At 37.8% G+C, this 22087-nt stretch overlaps 1 pseudogene; it reads left to right on the forward strand.

Annotated features, from left to right (window-relative positions):
- The first annotated feature begins 13631 nt into the window (after positions 1 to 13631).
- Positions 13632 to 22087, forward strand: part of LOC121516791 — a 59983-nt pseudogene continuing 51527 nt past the window's right edge.

A 22087-nucleotide genomic window follows, 5' to 3' on the forward strand; every position in this document is an offset into this window, starting at 1 on the left:
GCAGTCGAGAAAAGTGATAGAAAACAGTTCGACTTCTGTCATCTGCAGCTGTCACTCAAACCTCCACCAGAGTTCATAAGAAGAACAAACACAAAGCCAGCTGTGATATAAGCAGAGGTGACGATTAGACTATAATAAATCCTGCTGGGAAATCAAGATCAGAAACTCTGGAACCTCAAAGGTTTAAATATAAATAAAACACAGAATAACTATAAAAGATCTGAGAAAATTAAGATATCAAAGAAGGATGATATATCTGGAGAAAGGGCTGTTAGCTGCAGTGTAATTAGCATGGGTTTGAGTCCAGTAGGTGCAAGGGAAACAGAGGCAGGGCAAAAATAATTCTGCATAAACAGCCACAGTGGCCAAAGCAATAGAAGCTCTATCCATGTTGCTATAACAGGAAAATCTGTTAATATTATCCTGTCATGATTGGCTTACAGGTTCAGACACTGCTGAAACACATGGGAGCCAGACAGATGACTTATAGATATAATTCAGTGTGTTCAAACCCCCTCTCCAGGTCAGGTGCATTGAAAATGAATCATTTGTCTTGCTGATCTTGTCAAATGTGTCTCTGAAGCAAAAAAAAAAAAAAAAAGAAAAAAGAAAAACCTTCTCTAGCAGCAACTTTGTTTGAACCTCAAGCAAGCACTAAAAGTTTTCTCGCAGTGCTTGGGAAACTTTATGGAGATGTGATACATTGTCATTTGCATAAAAACGATTGGAAGGAAGCCTGCTTATTCTCACAGCCCCTGGAAGTATTAACTTCATAGTTCTGCAATATGAAGAAGTTGTCAAATAAATTTAATGTTCCAGTGAATGATGCAAAGGGAGGTAAAGATTTGATGGTGGAAATGGGAAGCAGAGAACAGGGTGACAGAAGGAGCGCTTTGTTTAGACACGAGTCCAAATGAGATTTAGAGAGAGGAGCTAAACTAATCATTACTGAAGCATGTTTGGAAATACAAAATCGGATTTTGCATTACTCTCTAAGTCTGCACCGAAACAGTTTCAGCACAATGTCCAACACAAGTCAAAGAAAAGGTGTTACAGAGGGCTTTTGGTGATTACTTTATGATTGTCCTGGAAACTAATCTCATTCTAGCTGAATTCATCATAGAAACAACAAAAAACAGGATGGTATGCTGTTGGGCAACGATAGGATGCAGACAGGAGGATGAAAACCAAAGCAGAGAGAAAACACAGAGCAATCATTTCTAATTTTAGACACTGAGGTAGTTATAACATGATGACTGGGGGAATTATGTCCAAAGGAGGAAATCATCGATGATGACGGTTACAAAAGAAAACAGAGTTAATCACATGAGGGGAAAAATGTGTAGTGAGAGATCAAACAGAGATATACATAAAGAAGAAAACTTTGAAAGGAGGACAAAGAAGAAGAATACTTTTAAAAGGTGAAGCCTGTGGCCTTGACTAATCGCCCATAAGGCTCGGTGGCAGCTGAACTGCAGGGAGCCAATTGGTCTGTGTGTGTGTGTGTGTGTGAGAGAGAGAGAGAGAGACAGAAAGAGGGAGAGAGATGAATATGCATTGTTTTCTGTCAAACGTTGGGCTGCCAGCAGGTTCCCAGCTTGGCCCCTTTATAGTCGGGGAAGACAGCTAACATGGATCATGCACTGTTACACACAATCACACAAACACACGCACAGTGGAAGGAGAGGGCAGGGCTGACACAAAACCACTGAAATACACAGCTACAGGCTGGCTATTTGCCTCTATTTTCTTATTATGCAAAAATACAACTGTCATTTATATGTCTTCATTTTTAACGTACCCTTAATTCGAAAGATTGATGAAAGGCGTGATGATAAACACAAAAAACAAGAGGAAAAAAAAATATTAAAAAGCACTGTGTGCTTAGTACCTGTAAAGTAACATGCCACTTGAAGTACCTGATTTGACAAAGTATCCCTTCTAAAGGCCTAGGAGGGAGGGAGATAATAATAATAATAATAATAATAATAATAATAATAATAATAATATAAGCAAAGTGCTGCACAAAGATAAAATTATAAACCAAAGAAAAAAATAAATAAAATAAAATAAAATAAAGTGAAGATTGTTATTATTATTATTTTTCTGTCATTACCCAGAGCTCACGACCATAGGTGAGAGTTGGAACAAAGATCTTCCATTAAATTGCTGATGCTGCTTTAATCAGTCTGTCTAACTCCCTGTCCACTCTACCCTCAGTTGTGAATAAGACCCTTGAACTCCTTCACTTAAGTCAAGGACTCACTCCCTTCCCCAGAGGGAGCAATCCACCATTTTCTGACAGGAACCATGGCATCAGACTTGGAGGTGCTGAAACAAACTTCCCCAATGCCTGTTGGCGGCCCCTGGCAGAATAAGCCAGCAGAACCACATCATCTGCAAAAAGCAGAGATGGAATTCTGTCCAAACTGGACACCCTAATCCCCCTGACTGCACCTCAAAATCCTGTCCATGAAAACCACAAACAGAATTGTGGCGGGCTTTACACCACTGCATCCGACACATTGCAACACACTTGGTGATGTATGGCTTGGATGCAGCTGCTCGGCCATGAAAACCCATTCCATGAAACTTTAGGCACTGCTCTTGAGCTAATCTGAAGGCCACGTGAAGATTGGAGGTCTGATTGATTCTGCAGAAAGTTGGCGACCCCTGCGCACCATGTGCCTCAGCATCCTCTGACCCCGCTCTGCCATTTTACGTGGCCTACCACTTTGTGGCTGAGTTGCTGTCGTTCCCAATCGTTTCCACTTTGTTATAATACCACTGACAGTTGACTGTGGAATATTTAGGAGAGAGGAAATTTCATGACTGGACTTGTTGCACAGGTGATATCCTATCACAGCACCACGCTGGAATACACTGAGCTCCTGAGAGCGACCCATTCTTTCACAAATGTTTGTAGAAACAGTCTGCATGCCTAGGTGCTTGATTTTATACACCTGTGGCCATGGAAGTGATTGGAACACCTGATTTCAATGATTTGGACAGGTGAGTGAATACTTTTGGCAATATAGTGTAAGTTTTTATCTGAAAATAAGAAGTGTTCTGAGAGTTTAGTTCCTCTTTAAACTCAATTCCCATGCTTATTGTGTAACATTGGAGGCACATCATAAAAACACAGGGGAAGCTTCACAGTTACACACATATATACAAGCACACACATACACCATCTCCAACATTGAGAGTACCCTGTCTCATCCCTGCTGTGTCACTGTTATTACCTCAGATGTCAGCACAGTGAGGGAACAAGTTGTACCCATCATCATGCTTCTGTGCCTTTTTTGACAGTGGAAAGCACGTTGTCTAGAATGTGTTATGCAAAGTGTTTTGGGGTTTGTTCCCCTACAGTTTGCTATGTACACAGTGCACACCTGGGTGCCAGGCAAGGCCCAGGGCACAAATGGGGTAAAATAGGATGCTTGATTACACATTGGTGTATCTGGGTGTAATGAGTCAAACCCATCAGAGTGTTAGCTCTCATTTCCTTTTAGAACAACGTGCACATGTAGGCTGGCATGTTGATAATTTCACTGTGGAATTCAGTTTAACTTCTTAAATAGACCAATCACTTTCTATAAATTTAGAAATTATCTAATTTTATTGTGCTGCTGAACACACAAAACACATGCAGCATGGATAGTGCTTAACATATTTATTAGACCACCACCCAAAGTAAGGTTTATGCCACAGCTGCCCTAAATTAACAGCATTGGTAATTACCAAAATCATTTTTTATGTTTCTGCAATGGCTAATACACCAATATATAGAAACTCTTATATATATATATATATATATATATATACACACTAATAAATACGGTCTTCAATGTCAAAGTAAAAATATATATCTGTAAAGTATTGTCAATCGAATGAAAATAAGTAATGTAAAATAAGTGAATGCATAAATATACATCCCCTTCACGTCAGTATTTAGTTGATGCACCTATGCCTTCAATCACAGCACTGATTCTTTGTGAATCTTTACATTTACATGCCTTCCAGGTTCAGCTGCTGAGAAGCATCCCCAAAGCTTGATGCTGCCACCATGTGTGTCACAGTGAGAATGGTGTTTTTGTGGTGATGTGTAGTGTTTGGTGTCCGCCAGACATAACATCTTCTCTGATGGCACAAAAAGCATCATTTTGGTCACACCAGAAGCACTCCCCTACATTTGATCACGGGGTCCCCCAAGTGCCTTTTGGTGAACTTAAGTTGAGATGATATATGAGGTTTCTTCATCACTGGCTTTCTCTTTGTCAATCTCCCATACAGATTTGACTGGTGAAGAACCTTGGCAACAGCTGTTGTATGCAGTCTCTCCCATCTCATAATTCCTTCAGATTAGTCATAGGTGTCTTTGTGGCCTCTCTTCCAAGTCTCCAACTTGCATGGTCATTCAGTTTTTGAGGACCACCTGATCCAGGTAGATTTTCACATTCACCTTTTTCTTTCCATTTACTAATGATGGAGAAAACTGAACCGTGACTTAGATTTTATTTTATTTTTTATTTTTTGTCCATCCTCTGACCTATACTTTTCATTAACATTTTCTCTGAGTTGGTTGGAGTGTTCTGGTGTCTTTATGGTGTAATGGTAGCCAGGAAGACTGATTAACCAGTAACTGGACTTTCCAGACACAGGTGTCTTTATACTACAGTACCCTGAGACACATTCACTGCACTCATGTGATCCCCATTTTACAAATTCTGAGACTACTGACACCAATTGGCTGGACTGCTGCCGATTTAGTTCAATCACTTTAAAGGGGGTGAATATTCATAAAAGAATGACATTACTTTGTAGAAATCTGTTTTCACTTTGACATTAAAGAGGTTTTATTGTCATTTATTTTGTCAAAAAGCCATCTTTTATTGACCATGACTGATTCATAAAATCGATAAAAAGTATAACACAACCTTTCCACTTTTCTCATTGCCAGCTTTTCTTTGATAGGCTTACCTCTTTGTAGTGCAGCTGTGGAACATATTACCCTACATTAGAATAACTACAATAAGGCCAGAGATATCATTAAAAATACTACTGGCTTGACCTCTTACCTTTTCTAACATTTTCTAACCTTTCCAAGCATGTTTGAATTTAGCAGCAACCTCTTGAGGCTCAGAAGAACATTATATGTAAAAGAGAAAACAAAAGACATGAAGTTGCCTCTAAATACCACACATTATACAAGCATTGTATTTTTTTACATAAGTCACATTTGCATGAATCCAACTTTGATCAGAGTTTAAATACCAACAGCCCTCCCAGAAAAGCCAACAACTCTAAGAATTTAATTCTCCTAATGTAGCTTGAGGTTTTTTTTTTTTTTTTTTTTTTTTTTTTGTTTAGTCAATGATCCTGAAGCGTTCTCCTGCCTCCACCTTCTTGGTTCCTAAATTTTATTCAAACAATTCATTATTAATCTATACCTTCAAGCAAACTAGTGAAAACTTTGAAAGATTTAAAGTTTTAGACCCAAAGATATTAATGTTCAGTTTAATTTATTACTTTTACAATTTTAATGAAAAACAATGAAACGTGGACCTTCCAGCATAAAATAGTCAATTATGAATTGATTCCTATTTCAAATGGCTTAAAGATTTTTTACAGCTCAAGATTTTTTTTGTTTCACAGATTAATTATCTTCTGACTGTTTTTTTTTTTTGTTTGTTTTGTTTTGTAAAAAAAAAAAAAATATATATATATATATATATATATATATATATACATATATGCCAGTGTTTTTGTTTAGTATTAGTTTACCTGTCAGCCAGCCTACTCATCATGATTAATCTTGCAAAGTTGATGGACTGACCCAATCCCATGTTTGTCCTCAGATGGATCCCTCTTGCAAAGCTAAAGTTTTAACAAATCTGTGCCTGGTCTCAGAATTAATGGAACAATCAGCATTAATTGAGGAGAACAAGGCAGTAGCTACAGTCTGGCTATAGAGCGCGCACCTTCAAATAGAGCTAACCCAAACTTTAGACAGATTGCTTGCACACATGGTGTGGGGGTCTGTGAATTACATTTATTCAGTTAAGATTGTAGATGATACAGAAACTTGCAGAAATTGAGGAATGTCCCTTCACCTGGCTGTTAGTCATCAAAGACACTGCTTAAGAGGATGACACAGTACAGAGTAGACCAGAACCCTAAAGGATGTTAACCTTGCATATCAGATGGACTGGCCAGATCCCATGTCTGTCATCAGATGGATCCATCTTGCAAAGCTTCAATCTAAGAGACTTGTTCTCGGGATGAAGTTCGAGAATTACCAGACCAATAACATCATTGGAAGAGAAAAAAGCAGTAGCTATGGGTGTGGTTTAGTTGAAGTGACTGCAAGTCAGTAAACAATGGTGACAATTAGGAGACTATTATTTAAAGCTGTAGCCACAGTTTTATAAGAACTTGAAAAATAAAAATAAAAATCCTCACAGAAACATTAAATAGAAGTACAGCCAAAATGATAAAATGTAATTTTTCAAGAATACAGTGGCAATAACCTAGTTATAAGTGGGAATTTTACTATGCAACAACTCTGAAATATGATGATATTAAAGAAGTATTTACATAATAATAATAATAATAATAATAATAATAATAATGTTTTATTTCTATGTAAATAGGGTGTATTTTACAAAGTCATTTCTTAGAAATAAGTTGACACTTTTCCATATAGAAGTTTCTTGATAATTTCTTGTTTTTTGGCACATCAAATTAAAATGAATACTCTGAAAATGTTTATTTTCTGTATGCCTTCATTCATAGTTTCTTAAAACCTCCTTAATTCCCACATAATTACTAGGTCATTTTTGTATATAAGCCCACTAAATTAAAGTGAGTCCCTCTGCCATGGGCAGTTTCTAAATGCCTCCCATTAAAATGCTGAGATAATTTTGAAGTCCTTTCTGAATGTATTCCTTTATAATTCACACTCATTTTTTTAGATAAATTCCAGCAAACTAAATTAAAATGAGGACTTCCTCTGTAATTCCCAAGTATTTTTTTTTTATGTAATTAAAAAAAAGAAAAAAAAAAAAAAAACTGGCCTTGTGTCCAGGTGCATTAAAAGGACAATTAACTACAGACACTACAGGCAGTAACAGAATTGTTTTAAATTAATCAACCCTTTCTACAGAGGAAGTGACATGATTGGTAATCCTTTCCATGGCTCTTACCTCTGTAATGCACTCTCACATATTTTAAATATACTTGTGTTATATTGCACCTATGATGCTGAAGAGCAATAATTTTTAGCACTCATGACTATAGGGACAGTGTCTATAATGACTTATAAACATGCTTATAACCTGTTATAATGTGCATATAAATAAAAGTATTTTTAACTTTACTATGGGGTTACTTTTGCTTGCATCTCAACTTTTATCATTAAGGCAAGCTAACACCAGTGTGGATGCTGTTTTTCTTTATGAAGTCATAAGGAAGTACACCTCAACAGGAAATGAAACAGGACTGGCTTTAGACAGAGAGAGACATCAGCCATGGTGTTAGCTTGCCATTAGCCTGGATTATAAAACTTTCTGTAGCTTTTAAATGTAAGTAAAAGTAACTCCAATGTCTTTTTTAAAGTATCCTAGCCCTGTGTAAGTATAAACAGGAGATCCTTATGGAGTTAGATGTTGAGCCCTAACCGTGTGGTGAGCTACCTTGGACAAACAAAGTTTGCTAGTCGTTAGGCTAACAAATGCAATGGAAAATGGCATTTATATCTGTTAAAAGTGTTAGCATTAGTATTTCGTCCCTGATGACATATATATGATGTAGTTTATCTAATAAGCTGATATATTGCTATTGTAGTTGTTGTGTGTTGTGTATAAAGCACACTAAATTGTAGATATGCTTATTGTTAAAATGTTTAAAAATAGTATAGTGCCATTAAGGGGCGGTGATGGTAAATTATGTATATGTTACTGCAAGGTTAGTTATTCTATGTGAATGTCTATATGAATCAGGATATTTTGTCATTCTTTTCTAACATTAAGCTTGATAATTTATTAAATATGGTCCTCTGAAACCTTAAATTACAACGTACCTGTTGGAAATGAGGTTATAATTAGCAAATTTCTTATACTTTAGGAAACAGAGAACACAAAGATCAGCCTTGGAAACATTCACTTCTGAAAATTTGTGATCATCTATATCATAGTAAGAGCTTGAAAGTGAGCATTTCAATTCTGATTCTGACCTTTCTAGGTTGGAAGTTAGGACAAAAGCATTGGATTCAAAATATTTTGACTCGCTTTTATTTAGTGGGCTGATATGTAGAAATTACATAAAGATTACTGGGAATTATGAAGGAATGTAAAATATTCAGAAATCATCAACAAAAGTTACTGTAAAATTGTAAAGGGAGTCATTAAGAAGCTGCCTAAGAATGACATCAGAATTATGGGAAGGGCTTAAGTTAATTTAGTGAACCAAAACGAAGAATAAGCAACTTGTCTTATAAACAAGTATCAGCTGTTGAAACTGAGTCATTTTTACCATGGGGATGATTTTGGAGGATGTCCACAGAAGCCAGTAGAATGACTGAGATGATTTTAGGGGTTTAGGACCGGCTGCAGTGTAGAGGGAGTAAAAAATCTGAACACAGGAGGCTAAAATGTGAAGACGTTACAGGTACGCCAGCAAGAAGGACAAAGAGAAAACAATTACAAGCTCTGGCATCTCTAACAGATGGTTCAGGAAGAGAAGAATGAGGCAGGCTGTGTGCTTGAGAAACAGAGCCTTCTTTACGCATGCAGTGTAGACCAACTTAAAAGTGAGTTTAACATAGAAGCTGCATTATTCTGACGGTGTTTAGTTACAACAGAAATGTAAGACAATGATGATGTTTCATATTTATTTGATGACATATGTCATATGGTCAATACTTGCCAGTGATGGCATGTTAGAGAGATATTCTCTCTAAGTCATCTTCACATCATTTTGTGGCTAAATTTGGGAAAAGGTACCAAAAAAGACTCTATCATCACACATCCAACAACAGCTTCAGCTATTACTGTGCTTTCCGTTAATAACTTTAGCACAAAGTTAAATTTATCAGGCAAAATTGCCAGCCTTTTTTTGTCTTTTTATAACTGAGCGCTAGTATGAAATGCCAACACGGTCAATGGTGTCAAAGTTTCAATACTGGAAGCAGTGGTAATTTTGGGCTTATGTTTTACAAGTACAAAAACCTGGTTGAGAAGCTAATTCTGGCTCCCAGCGCAGGTCTAAAATCTGATGCCCTCAGATTTGTCAAATCTTCAAGGTAAAACTACTTGAGTTGTGATTAAGTCTTCTGGGACATGTGTGGCTCAGGAAGAGGCATGAGCGACAAAATAAACAAACCGAATGAGTTTCTTATTCCTCTGCTGTGTGTAACATCTGTCACGCTTTTGACAGAAAACACAGAAGCCAGTGGATTATGATGGAAATGAGTGACAGGAATGTTCATGTTGGAGACAGGAGATTGAAAGGAAAATGTGTGCCTTGTCGTCTGGAGTGCCCCCCTCCCCTTCCTATCCTTGGCTCCTAACGGATAATAGATTTGAGTTTACAATCAGGCTGAAATGAAAAAGTGGTGTGACAGTTTGCATTTCCCCCTGAGGAGAATGTATAATCTCCAGGCATGAATTTACATTTCTCTGTCATCTGATAGACAACAGTTAATGCAGAGCAAGTCCGCATGAGGTCTCCTATAATGGGACGTCTGATTAGGTCACTCAACCTTCTGATCAACGGTATTGCAGTGAGTAAAACTTGTCTTCATTTCTGAAACCTGCTGATAGAATAATTCTTTCCTTTCTTGTAACAAAGTATATCAATATTAAAGTATAACTGTGTTATATTATTGTTTATCTTCTCATGTCTGTAGAAAAACTAGGTTGGCAGCCTCAAAATGGGGGTAAACCATGAAGTTTCTCCCTTGGTTCAAATATGTACGGACATACCGTCACACAGGGAGCACATTCTATCACTCCCTTTCGCACTGTACTGTCACTTTAAACACTTTGATTTGTCCATGCATTATGTGGATGTTAATTATGAACCTGAATTTTCTGTCACTGAAGTTGCATTTGAACACAAAAGATCATGACAATGTTGAATGTACTTTTGCCAGATAATCATTTTCTGACCAGACCTTAACATATCACAATGTAACACAAATCCACCTCCTCATAGTTAACTAGTTTTGATCCTGCTGGTTTCAGCATGGATTTCAACACTGGGTTACTATTTTTTAACAGAGAGGCCTTTTTCATAAAAGTCTGTAGAATCAAACTTCACTTCAATAGTTGGACAGGGAAGATGACCGAACTGCAGCAGGAGATTAGATTAAATCATCATAAGCTCACTTACAGCATGTTTGTATCCTGACTTGAGCCTTTAGTGAAGGTGAAGTGATAGGGAGAATATTTAAACAACCCTGCCTTCTCTTCTATCTGCTTCTGGGCAGACAGGTTAGCTGAGCCAGCAATCATCAGCTTGGCGCATCATAAAATAGTTTCCAGATTTACTCATTAAATAAATGATTATTATTCATCACATTATCTGACTGTAAGTTTGTCGAGCTATCAGTTATCACAAAATGTCTTGTAGAGAAAGTGCCTTTTTTTAGTCATCATCTGACCATGTCCACAGCCTCAGGTCATTAATCCACATATAAATATGTATAGTCCCATGACATGCTTATGTTTGCCTGTCTGTTGAAATTATGCATATTTTATATCTCAGTGATTAATGTATGTGCTCCTCTGCTGTACATCCCTAGAGGTTTCATTTCTCTATCGTTGCATTGATACTACCCTGCTTTGGTTCTTGCAAAATGCAGACCCATTCCTCTCTGAAACTACTGCATAACTATTAGCACAACCATTTAAATTTCATGACAAAAGCTTTCTGGGTTATATTTTCTGCAGACATGTGTTGTCAGCTGGAAACTCATTCCCTTAAAGTTTACGGCAAGTGAGCTTAAGCTGTCTTTTGATGCTTTTGATCTTGTTTTCATCTGGTATTGCATGGACAGTAATAATAGGATCCTGCTCTGCTTGGGTGGCTGAGAAAACCAAGAATTTTTCCAACGTGCTAAGTCCTCTTATCAAACTTTCAGGACTCTGGCAAAGAGCAATTAATATGCGCAAAAGCCATGTAAGCACTTTTGTTGCATTTGAAGACCCCTGACCACTCACTGTTCAAGCGCTTCAATGCTTTTAACTACATGTTATGGAGGATTAAGATGCAAATTGTTGCCTTAATCTTTAGAGTTGAATAAGCTTTCTCGGTTTGGAGCTAAGTAAGCATGTACTGTGAGCACTGTCATCACTGTATGCAAAGTTCAGCCCTTCCTGCATTTACCAACTTGATGGCATTCATATTCAATGTATGAATGCTCCAGTGTTAAATATTTTATCATAAAGTTTAGTGTTTCTTCACATTAATGTACAGTAGGCCATAAGCCTCATACACACAGCATAATCCACTGCTACTGTTTAATCTGCAGGGATGTTGATGCACCAAATCATGATTGATGTCTTCATCGTTAAATATTTTTCTTCTACAAACACACTCACATGCATGCATACGTACTCAGCCATTCATCTCTGTACAGCTTGATGGAAAGCTGCATGGCTGTTGTCTTCATAAGTCTTGTGTTTTCTGTGCCAAGTCAGCTCTACAGAAGAGGAGATGAATGTAAATCTGAGCCTATAGATTATCCATTCTCCTCGCATAAAAACTGCCAGCCACAATCCCCCATTCACCCTCTTTATATTCTTCCCCTTCATATGGATTTCAGCAGTCAAATCGTATTATGTAGAGACACCCAAGTGGCTTGCTGGGCAAGGATGTGTACTGTCCCCTTGCATTTTTGTGGGTTAAATCTGACACTTTTCCTATAAGCCATTTCTGCTCCCCTGACAGGAGCAAAAGTTGTTTTAAAACTCAAAAGCATCTTTTGCATGGTGAATACAAAGCCAACCATTTACGGTATGCATTCCCTTTGCTCAGATCTCATTATAAAAAAACTTAACCCACTTAGAATCATTCATCAGCTCTACTGCCTGTGTTATAAGGAAAGTTTAACAGTTTCATTGTGATGATAAGAGTTCATATGAAGGTTACTGTTTAAGAATATGTTTCAGTACTCGCTACTGTGACATCTCAAGGCTATAACATTCCTCAACATAAAGAACAGTGAAACCCATGTGGAACTATTCAACATAATGATAGAAAATAAAAGAAATATAAAGTCTTCTATTGTGACTATCTTTGCCATATGGCTTGCTTGTTAGTTTGAAGAGTAGCTTTGTACAATGTGTATCGTGAATATGAAGGGAGAGCTATATTTCTCCAGGTCTAGTCATTGAGGTAAATGTGTCTCAAGCGACTGTGGTAAAAAGTCACCTTATCTGGAAGTCCAGCCACTGGTTAGTCAGTATTCCTGGCAACTATTACACCATGAAAACTGAAGAACACCAAGCAACTCAGAGAAAATGTTATTGAAAAGTATAAATCAGGGGATGAATAAAATAAAAAAAAGTCCTAAGGTACTGAACATCCCCCGAGGTTCCTTCAATAGAGAATGGAAGGAATATGGCACATGTAAATCTGCCTAGATCAGGCCGTCCTCAAAAACTGAATGACAGCGCAGGAATGAGACTAGTGAGAGAGGCCACCAAGACAACTATAACTTCTCTGAAAATAATGGATGCTGTAATCTTACTGACTGCAAAAGAAATCTACCTACAGGTACAAATAAAGTAACCTGAACCTGAAGAAATTACAAGCCTCTGCAGCTGAGATGAGAGAGACTGTGCATACAATGACTCTGCAGGATAACAGTCAATATTTATGGGAGAGTGGTAAAGAGAAAGCTACTGTTGAAGAAAATGTACAATAAATCTTGACTAGAACTTGCTAGAAGGTATGTTGGAGACTCCACGGTCAAGTGGGAAAAAAGGTTCTCTGGTCTGATGAGACAAAAATGGTGTTTTTTGGCCATCAGACAATACACTTTGTTTTGAGGACGCCAAACATTATACATCACCACAAACACACCATCCCCTTAAGTACGGTGTTGGCAGCATTATGCTGTAGGGATGCTTCTCAGCAGTCAGCCCAAAAAAGGCTTGTAAAGGTAGAGGGTAAAATGAATGCAACAAAATACAGAAAAAATCTTGGAGTGCAATCTTATTCAGTCTGCTGGCACTAGAACTGCCACTGCAGTCTGATGGACGGTTTGGGATTTTTGGATGCCAATAAATTTGTTAAAATTAAAATTTCAAGCTTGTCCTGCCATGAGTTTTCCTGAATATATGTTCTGTATGTTTTCTGAAGCTTATAAGGTTGTCTAATAAAGCACTAATGATTTCTGAGCATTCATTCCTCCAACCGCTGCTGCCGTCACACAGGCGGCTGTGGAATGAGACGTAATGATACATTTCGCGGAAGTGATTTTTTTCGCCGCTTTGTGTTTTTTTGTTTGTTTGGTTGTTTTGGCTTCGATATAATGTTCCATCCGATTACGTCATTCTTCCTGATAAATAAATAAACAAATAAATTTACAACCCAACAAATTCGGCATCAAATTCTGTTTGATGTGGACACCCAATTATCTTTTGAATGGGTTTCCTTATCTGGGGAAAGATGAAGCATGGCCAGCACATCAATGCCTGGGAGAGAGTGTGGTGCTGAGGCTGCTGGAGCCCTATGTGGGAAAGGGCAGAAGTGTCACCACAGATAATTTCTTCACATCACTCAATTTGGCAAGAAACCTCCAACAAAAACACAGCAGCCTGGTTGGAACGTGCAGCAGGAGCAGGCGTGAGCTTCCACCTGCGGTGCAGCAGCAGCGAGAGGAGCTGTTTTCTACAAAGGTGCTGAAACACAACCGTGCCACCCTCACGGTGTACCAGGGCAAGCTCAGGAAGAACGTGGCCCTCCTCAGCACCATGCACCTGTCTGTCACCATTGGGGGTGACAGGAAGAGAAACCCAGAGACTGTCAGCTTTTACAACTTCACCAAGGTATGCTGGAGATTTACTAAAAATGTATTATGTTTATATTTTAGAGATAATAATTGATACATTTCTCTACAGCACTAAGGTGATTTCTTGTTTACTGTGGTTCAAGATTTTTTTTTATTTTATTTTTATTTGATTTTTTAATGCTGCCATGCAGCTTGATCATAGGTTTTTTTTTTTTGTTTGTTTGTTTTTTCTGATGCTGTTACTTTGGAGGGTACTTAGCAAGGAAAGGTGTTGCAGTAGCTTAGACTATTTATATTATTACTATTTGTCTTATTATTATTATTTCTAACACACACATTGCCTGCTAATGCCTGTTGTCATAGGTGGGAATTGACGTCCTGGACCAGATGGCTCGCCTCTACACAGTTAAAGGTGCATCAAGAAGATGACCTGTTGCTGTTTTTTACAACCTGCTGGACATGGCTGCAATAAACGCACACATCCTCTTTAAATCCCGCACCGACCAAACAATCCCCAGGGGAGCCTTCATTTTGCAACTGGCAGCAGCCACAGGCACCAGTAAACAGGAGGCAGTGCCAAATAAACAGCCAGTGCAAAAAATAAATAAATAAATAAATAAGACCCCCGTCACCTGCAGGGGTTGCCACCGACCTGTGTGTGGGAGATGTGCTGTGAGGGTTGAGAGCTTTTGCCCAAAGTGTGCGCTGTAGTCGTCGGCGCTCTCCGCGGTGCTGATCCTGATCCCTTTCCATTTGTTTGTTCTATTTTCTGATTGTTTAAGAAACGATTTGATCATTTTTTCGTGTTATTTTCATTGTTGCAGTTCTACATATTTTTGCACTATTTTGTTTTTGAATGTTTCATGTTTTGCCAGTTCTAGCAACCTTGTTCTGTTTATTTATTTACGTGAGTGTGAGTTAATGTGATACGTGCAGTGCTGTGTGTGTGAGAAAGAGAAAGAGAGAGAGAGTAGGAAACAGACAGAGAGTAAAAGAGAGACTGAAACACAGAGAGAGAGAGAATGAGAGAGCAAAAGAGGGAGAAAGGGAGCGAGTGAATGAAAATGCAGAACCTGCACAAATGAAACATTTGTTTATCTTCCCATCACTTTCTTGTATCTCTTCTTCTGTTACATTATATTGCATCAATACAGTGGAAAAACAGTTGCAGATGGTTTTGCCATTTAGTGTATTTCAACAAATTGCCCATTTCAACAGGAGACCTGGTGCAGCAGTAAAAATACAATAAAAAACATCCAACAACAAGCATTTTAAGTTAATTTCACACAAGATGTTAATAATGTTTTAATCTTGTCCAGTTTTCACTGATATTTTCTTTAATCATCATAACTTAAAGTAACAGCATCGAAAGAAATGTGTAATAGTGTGCTTCTGGGCAACACTAGTGAAAGCCTACATGAATGTCTCACAGACGGATAGACTGTTGGTGGTCCTAATGTTAAAGAACTACGGCTTGGGGGATGATTTATTTTCCAGCAAGAAAATGACCTGAACCATACAGCAAAGCTAGACAGAAATGGTTTAAAGTAGTGCTGTCAAATGATTAAAATTTTTAATCAGATTAATCACAGGGTTGCTGTGGATTAATTTCAATTAATCATGATTAAATAATATTCATTTTTAATCTATATTAATCCCATTTCATTTCGCAAGCTTGGCGACACGTTAGCCAAAGTGCTAGCAGAATCCCTGACAAACGTATGCTTCGCGTTAATGTGGTATTTTAAGCTGGAAGTGCTTTGGTGAAAAGAAAACTCCTTCCTGCAGAATGTGCATAATACTTAATATCAGTCGACTGTTCCGTCTTGTTTTTTTTTTTTTTTTTGTACTCAAATTTCCCATCGAGAGGGTCAACGTGCTGTTTAGCGCCTTCCATATCGAGTTGGTTGATCACGACCTGATCAATGGCTCATTTGCGCATGTGCGGCAGCATGCTCAACGGAAACCCTACTTGGACCAACTCGAAATACATTGCCAGAGATGTTTTAATTTTGAGTTATTCTGCGCTCTAGATGGGTTAATTGCATTACAATTTTTAATCAGATTATCATGATAATGGATTAATCCACATTAATGCGTTAATTTTGATAACCCTAGTTTAAAGACAACAAGGTGAATGGTCTGAAGTGGCAGAGGCAACACCCAGAAGTCAATTAAATAGAGAATTTGTAGCTGGTCCTGAAAAGGGCTGTTCATGGCCAGTCCCTGTACAACCTGACAGAGCTTCAGCAGTTTGCAAGGGAAAATAAAGTGAAACTGTGGTGTCCAGATGTGCATACATGATTGAGACCTATCCACAAAGACTCTGTGCTGCAATTGCCAGCAGAGGTGCATCTAATAAACACTGACTTGAAGGGGGTGAATATTTATACAATCACATTTTTTTACATAACACATTTTATTTAATCGACATTACTTTGTAGAAATCAGCTTTTACTTTGACATTAAAACATTTTTGTAAGGTTTTCCTATTGTCAAGAAAGCCAAATTACATTGACCATTAATGATTTATAAGATCAATAAAAAGGTAAAGCATTTAAGGGAGGTACCTTTTATAGGAACTGTATGCCTTGCTGAATGGAGGCAGGCAAGTTTAACTAGTAATGTTTAACGACACCACAGCAAATGCTGATGTAGAGGGTGTTAAAAACTGTAGTGTCCAAGTCTTATAAAAGCCCCTCTGTAACCTCAGAGGTGGAAAGAGGTACTTTAGAGCTGTAGAAACTGACTGAGAACTTTTAAAGGATAATTAGTTTCATAAGTGCATAATGAGTGCAGGAAGAAAACACAAATTCCTTGCTCTTGAAGGTAATTGATTCACTAATTTTTATTCTCTGCTTGTATTCATCCTTTTATAAACCAAGTGGTTCCAATTAACTATTTTTTTTTCAAAGTTTATATTTACGCCTCATGAGCTTACCTTTCAATAAGAGTACCAGCACAGCGTGTATGATTATGGAGTCGTGGCTGCTGAAATCTCTCTACAGCTCATCTCATTTTGTCTATAACAGGTTCATTCAAGGTACAACCAGTAAGTAGCCGGGTGCAAGGACATTAAGCAGAGAGGACAATTGGAGCTGCTGTAATCTCTGTGTCCAGGAGATAGACAGCGGGACGCAGAGTGACCGCACTGGGAGAGGAGGGGATTACTGATTAGTCTGTGTGTGTGTGCATGACAAAGAGAAAAGGAGAGAAGGAGAACCATATGAGAGGTAGTGCTGGTGGATGTGTGTGTGTGTGTGTGTGTGTGTTTTATTTGTCCTCTAATGCTTATATTAAAGAAACAGGAAATGACAAAAGATTGTATGTGTATAGGCCTACAGGCTTTGACAAATGTTGCAACAACTTTCAGTTAATATTTAAGGTGTAATGAGAGGTTGATCAGCTTTTTGGAAAGGTTTTCCTTTGAAAACAGTCTTAATTGTTGGTGTAGAAGAGATTGAAATATAGTTCATAAAACGTCAAATCCATGAGTGGAAGCTGTAATGTCTGTAGAGAGAATATGGTTGAAGTTTGTTACATATCTTGATGGCTGCCATTCAATCCCTGCTCCACTATGTCAGCTGTACACATCCTTAAAAAATCAGCAGACATGGAGGCTAGATGCAGCACATGACCTGTAGGAGTAGTGCAAAGACAGATCGGATATGGATTCGACAGTGGAAGACCACTGTGCTCCTCATTTTGCAACATTTATCCACATTTAAACGATGAACTATTGCCATCATACAGCAACAGTTAGTCAGAGAGACACCCGTGGAGTATAAAGGATAGCCGTATCACATTCTTGCAGATCTCTGCAGAGAGCAGCAGGTGAATGAAGGTTGTAATTGGGAAGAGACTGGAAAATCTCATTTATAAATGCTTAGTACAAATAAAATGGGGACTGAAGCTGGTGTACTCCACTTCCCACACAAAGCATGTAATCAATAAAAAACAACATTTTCGAGGTTTTGTCACACATACATCTTGAGCCTTAGCAGATTCTAGGGGTTGTTTTATAAATGAGACCCCAGGTGCCTAACATAAAGTGACACATAGAATGTACTCAGTATCTGTGTCTTACATTTTTCTTTTTAATTTAACAGTAAAGTAATGATGTCAGCTGTGATGAATGTGGAGAAAAGTACAATACTTGTGGAATAGATTAGTGATACAAGAGTCATTTCTGGAAAAAAAAAAAAAGGTTCCTACAATAACCCCCCCAGAATAACAAAAAATAAAAAATAAAAATAAAAAAAATAAAACACCCAAAATCATTAAATTTCACTATCAGTCACCCACAAATGGAAGTTAAGTCAGATCTATGTGTGTTCCAGTTATATCATGCACGGCTAAAATACAAACAACGTCAACCTCTCTCCACACACATACTCATCCTAAGCAACAAACACAATCAAATAATCAAGTATTATAATAATAATAATAATAATTATAATAATAAAAACATTCTCTCTGTCAGCTGAAGGACCACCAACACTTCCTGCAAGTGTTTCACCTGTTCATATCTTTTGTGTTAGGAGTAGACATATCAAACAGGACTGTTTCCTACGTTGGTGTTTTCAGTTGTTGTCTGCCATTGTCACAGTCAGAGTTTGGAAACAAGACCATGAAGTTGGCTAATCAAAACTTGGCTCAGCTCTCACAGTGGGAGAACGTCATGTATTGCAACCAAACTTCAAACATGTCAGGAAATCATCCTACCTAAAGGGAACACCCAGGCCTGATTACTGCCAGACTTGTTGAACTAAGAAATAACTTAAATAGAGCCAGTCTTAGAAAGGGAAGTAGGCTAAAAGTTCTCATAAAGCAACAATAATAATAATAATAATAATAATGATAATAATACATTTTATTTATAGACGCCTTTCAAAACACCCAAGGACACCGTACAAAATAGATAAAAACAAAGAGTGAAAAAACAAGTTAAAAACAAGTAACAGTTAAAAAGAGGGGGAATCTGCATAGTGTCAGTCAGGGTGAGTATGCTTGTTTGAACAGGTGAGGTTTGAGGTGAGATTTAAAAATACATCATGCTGCGATCTAAAGACATTCAAGAACAGACAAGAGACAAATTCATTAACATATATTGGTTTGGAAAGGGTTAAAAAGTCCCTTCTAAGGCTTTGGGACTGCAGAGAACCATGGTGAGAGCCATTATGCACAAATGAAGAAAACTTGGAACAGTGATGAACCTTCCTTGGAGTGGCCAACCAACCAAAGTTATTCCAAGAAGGCATCGATGACTCATCTAGGAGGTCAGAAAAGAACCCAAAACAACATCTAAAGACTTGCAGGCTTCATTTGACTCAGTTAAGGTCAGAGTTCATGATTCAACAATGAGAAAGAGACTGGGCAAAAATGGCAGCCATGGATGAGTTCCAAGGCCAAAACCACTGCTGACCAAAAAGAACACAAAGGCTCATCTCACATTTGTCAAAAAAAGAACATCTTGGTGAGCCCCAAGACTTTTGGGAAAACATTCTGTGGACTGGCGAGACAAAAGTTACCCTTTTAAAAGATGTGTGTCCCGTTACATCTGGTGTAAAACTAACCCAGCATTTAATTAGAGAAAATCATACCAGCAGTCAAACATGGTGGTGGTAGTGTGATGGCTGCTTTGCTGCTTCACAACCAGGACCACTTGCCATAATTTATGGGACCATGAATTCTGCCCTCTACCAGGGAGGGAGAATGTCTGACCATTAGTTTGTGACCCCAAGCTCAAGTACACTTACTGTAGGTTACACACACCACCAAGTCCACCTCTGTATGACTTTTTAAAATATGTATTAGTTTTACAACAGTGAATGAATTACTTTGAAGATAAACTTTGTGCTTGTAGACTCTGGGAAGATTATCATTTAACTTTCTTATTACTGACACACTTTTGTAACTTTGTACAAGGTCATCTGTCATCTCTGCTCATTAGTGTATTACATTTTTAATTGTGATGCATTTTTAAACAGCCACGCCTTCATCTAAATTGTCTCCATTTAATGGTTTTCACCACAATGTCAGGTTGAATGTTGACATATGTGCATGAGTCATTAAGTAGAAAATGAGGCTGAATCATTCAGTTGACCTCTAGCATTTCAAATGAAGACATACATATGTTCAAACTCATCAGTGTGCATGTACATTTATGTACATTTTTTAATGTACATTAAAAATCTGTGATATTTCTTCTCTGTTGTTAAATCTGTCAGAAAGCAATGCAGCTGTAGCTCCTCTGCCTCTCAGCTGTAGAGAGCAGGAACCACAGGTTTGGCAGAGTGCTTAAAACATACTACCATGACTTGGTACCAGATTTAGGCAAGAAAATAAATGCTTGGACTAAAAGTTCAGGCTAACATGTGAGGACTTGTTATGGACTAAACTCTAAAACTAAAACTAAAATGCATTTCATTTAAAGACTAAAACTAAAACTAGAATTAAAAATAGCAGCCAAAATTATCTCTGAATCTGAAGACAAGACAAATGACAACTCTGAGAGCTTCTGAGAAAACAAAATACGTGAGAAAAATGACCCTTTAAATATCAAATCAGTAGGTTTATCAAAGGCCCTGCATGTAGTGTATGAAAAATATTTAACTTTCAGCATCTTTTTACATTAAAGATAAGGATATTGTATGCTTTCAATTGGCTTTTAATGGTTACATTTCTGAAAAAATCATCAAAATGTGATAACTCTCATCAAGTCTAAATTTTTTGGGGAAAAAAAGTGAGAAAAAATATTTATGTGTGATATTTTTCTAATTGTTTATGCATGGTGTCCATTTTTGGACATGAAGAGGCTATGTGTAGCATTTTTAGGGTGTCTGAGGGTTAAATACTATAGAAAAGAATTTGAAAAACTCATTGGCTGACCCAAAAAAAATCTCCCACAACCAAACTGTGGCTCCTGACTCAGACTTTGGGAATGAGTGCTCTAGAGTATACATATTATATGCATCTTAGACAACTCTCTGTTCAAAGGAGTCAGTCCTTTGACAAATTTGGAGGATCCTTGACACTGGAACAGTCCTCCAATGTCAGTGAGGATCCTTCAAAAACTGCTATTCCAGGATCCTTCCTTGGCTTTGAGAAATGGCACAAATATATGAATCTATCTCTCATGTACAGGGAGAGGAAGTGGAGTAGCAAGAGAAAATCCCCATAGGGGACAAATGTATTATTAAAATGGACATGAGATAAAATGCTCTGGAAAAACAATAGAAATCAAGATTTTTTTTTTCATTATATATAATCACAGCTAATTTGGTTGACATAAGCGCCATATTTGGACTCAATATTTATTTTTGAAAGGCAGATAGAAAAAACATAATCAAACAGGAATCCACTGTCACGTTATCGTATCACTTCTGATCTGTCTCTGGTTGAACTGTTTCTTTTAGGAGAACATACAAAGGCATCACTGCATCCCATTATAACGTCATTCAGTATGCATCATTAGACACTCATCCGACACACCATAGAGTGCAAGTATTCAAGGAATCTGTGCAGTGAATGTGATCAAATGTCACCTTCCTCTGAGCATTGATGCAAGCATCCGCCACGATAATTTGCATCTCAGCTCTGCCATTGGGTGCTCTAGCACGTGATCAGCACATGTTTGCTTTGTAGTGACTACCTCTAGTCTAAAAAGGCTGTCTAGAAGGCTGAAAATTGTATTTTGAACACAAATATGTTTGTACGGTTCTATATAAAATCCACATCAGTCAAAACTCTTTTTTGTGATGCAAGTTTAGAGCAGGTTAATAACTTGAATAAGCTCTGTGCTACAGCAGTCAAAAATTAGATCCAAGCCAATTTCCCAAACTGTCATTGTACCCATTCAAGTGTGACAACAGTATAATTTTACAGCACACAATGCCTTTGTATAAATCCTCCTCTGAAGCAAAGGTGACTGAGCTCTAGTTACAACACTGCCAGTGGAGGAGTGTGTGTCTGTCAAGGGTGTTTACATGTCACATGTGTTATGTGATCCCTGCCTGCCAAGCCGGGGTCGGCGGCATCAATAAACATGCTACAAAGATCATA

Source organism: Cheilinus undulatus, linkage group 10 (genome assembly GCF_018320785.1).
Source record: "Cheilinus undulatus linkage group 10, ASM1832078v1, whole genome shotgun sequence".
In the NCBI taxonomy this organism is placed as follows: Eukaryota; Metazoa; Chordata; class Actinopteri; order Labriformes; family Labridae; genus Cheilinus; species Cheilinus undulatus.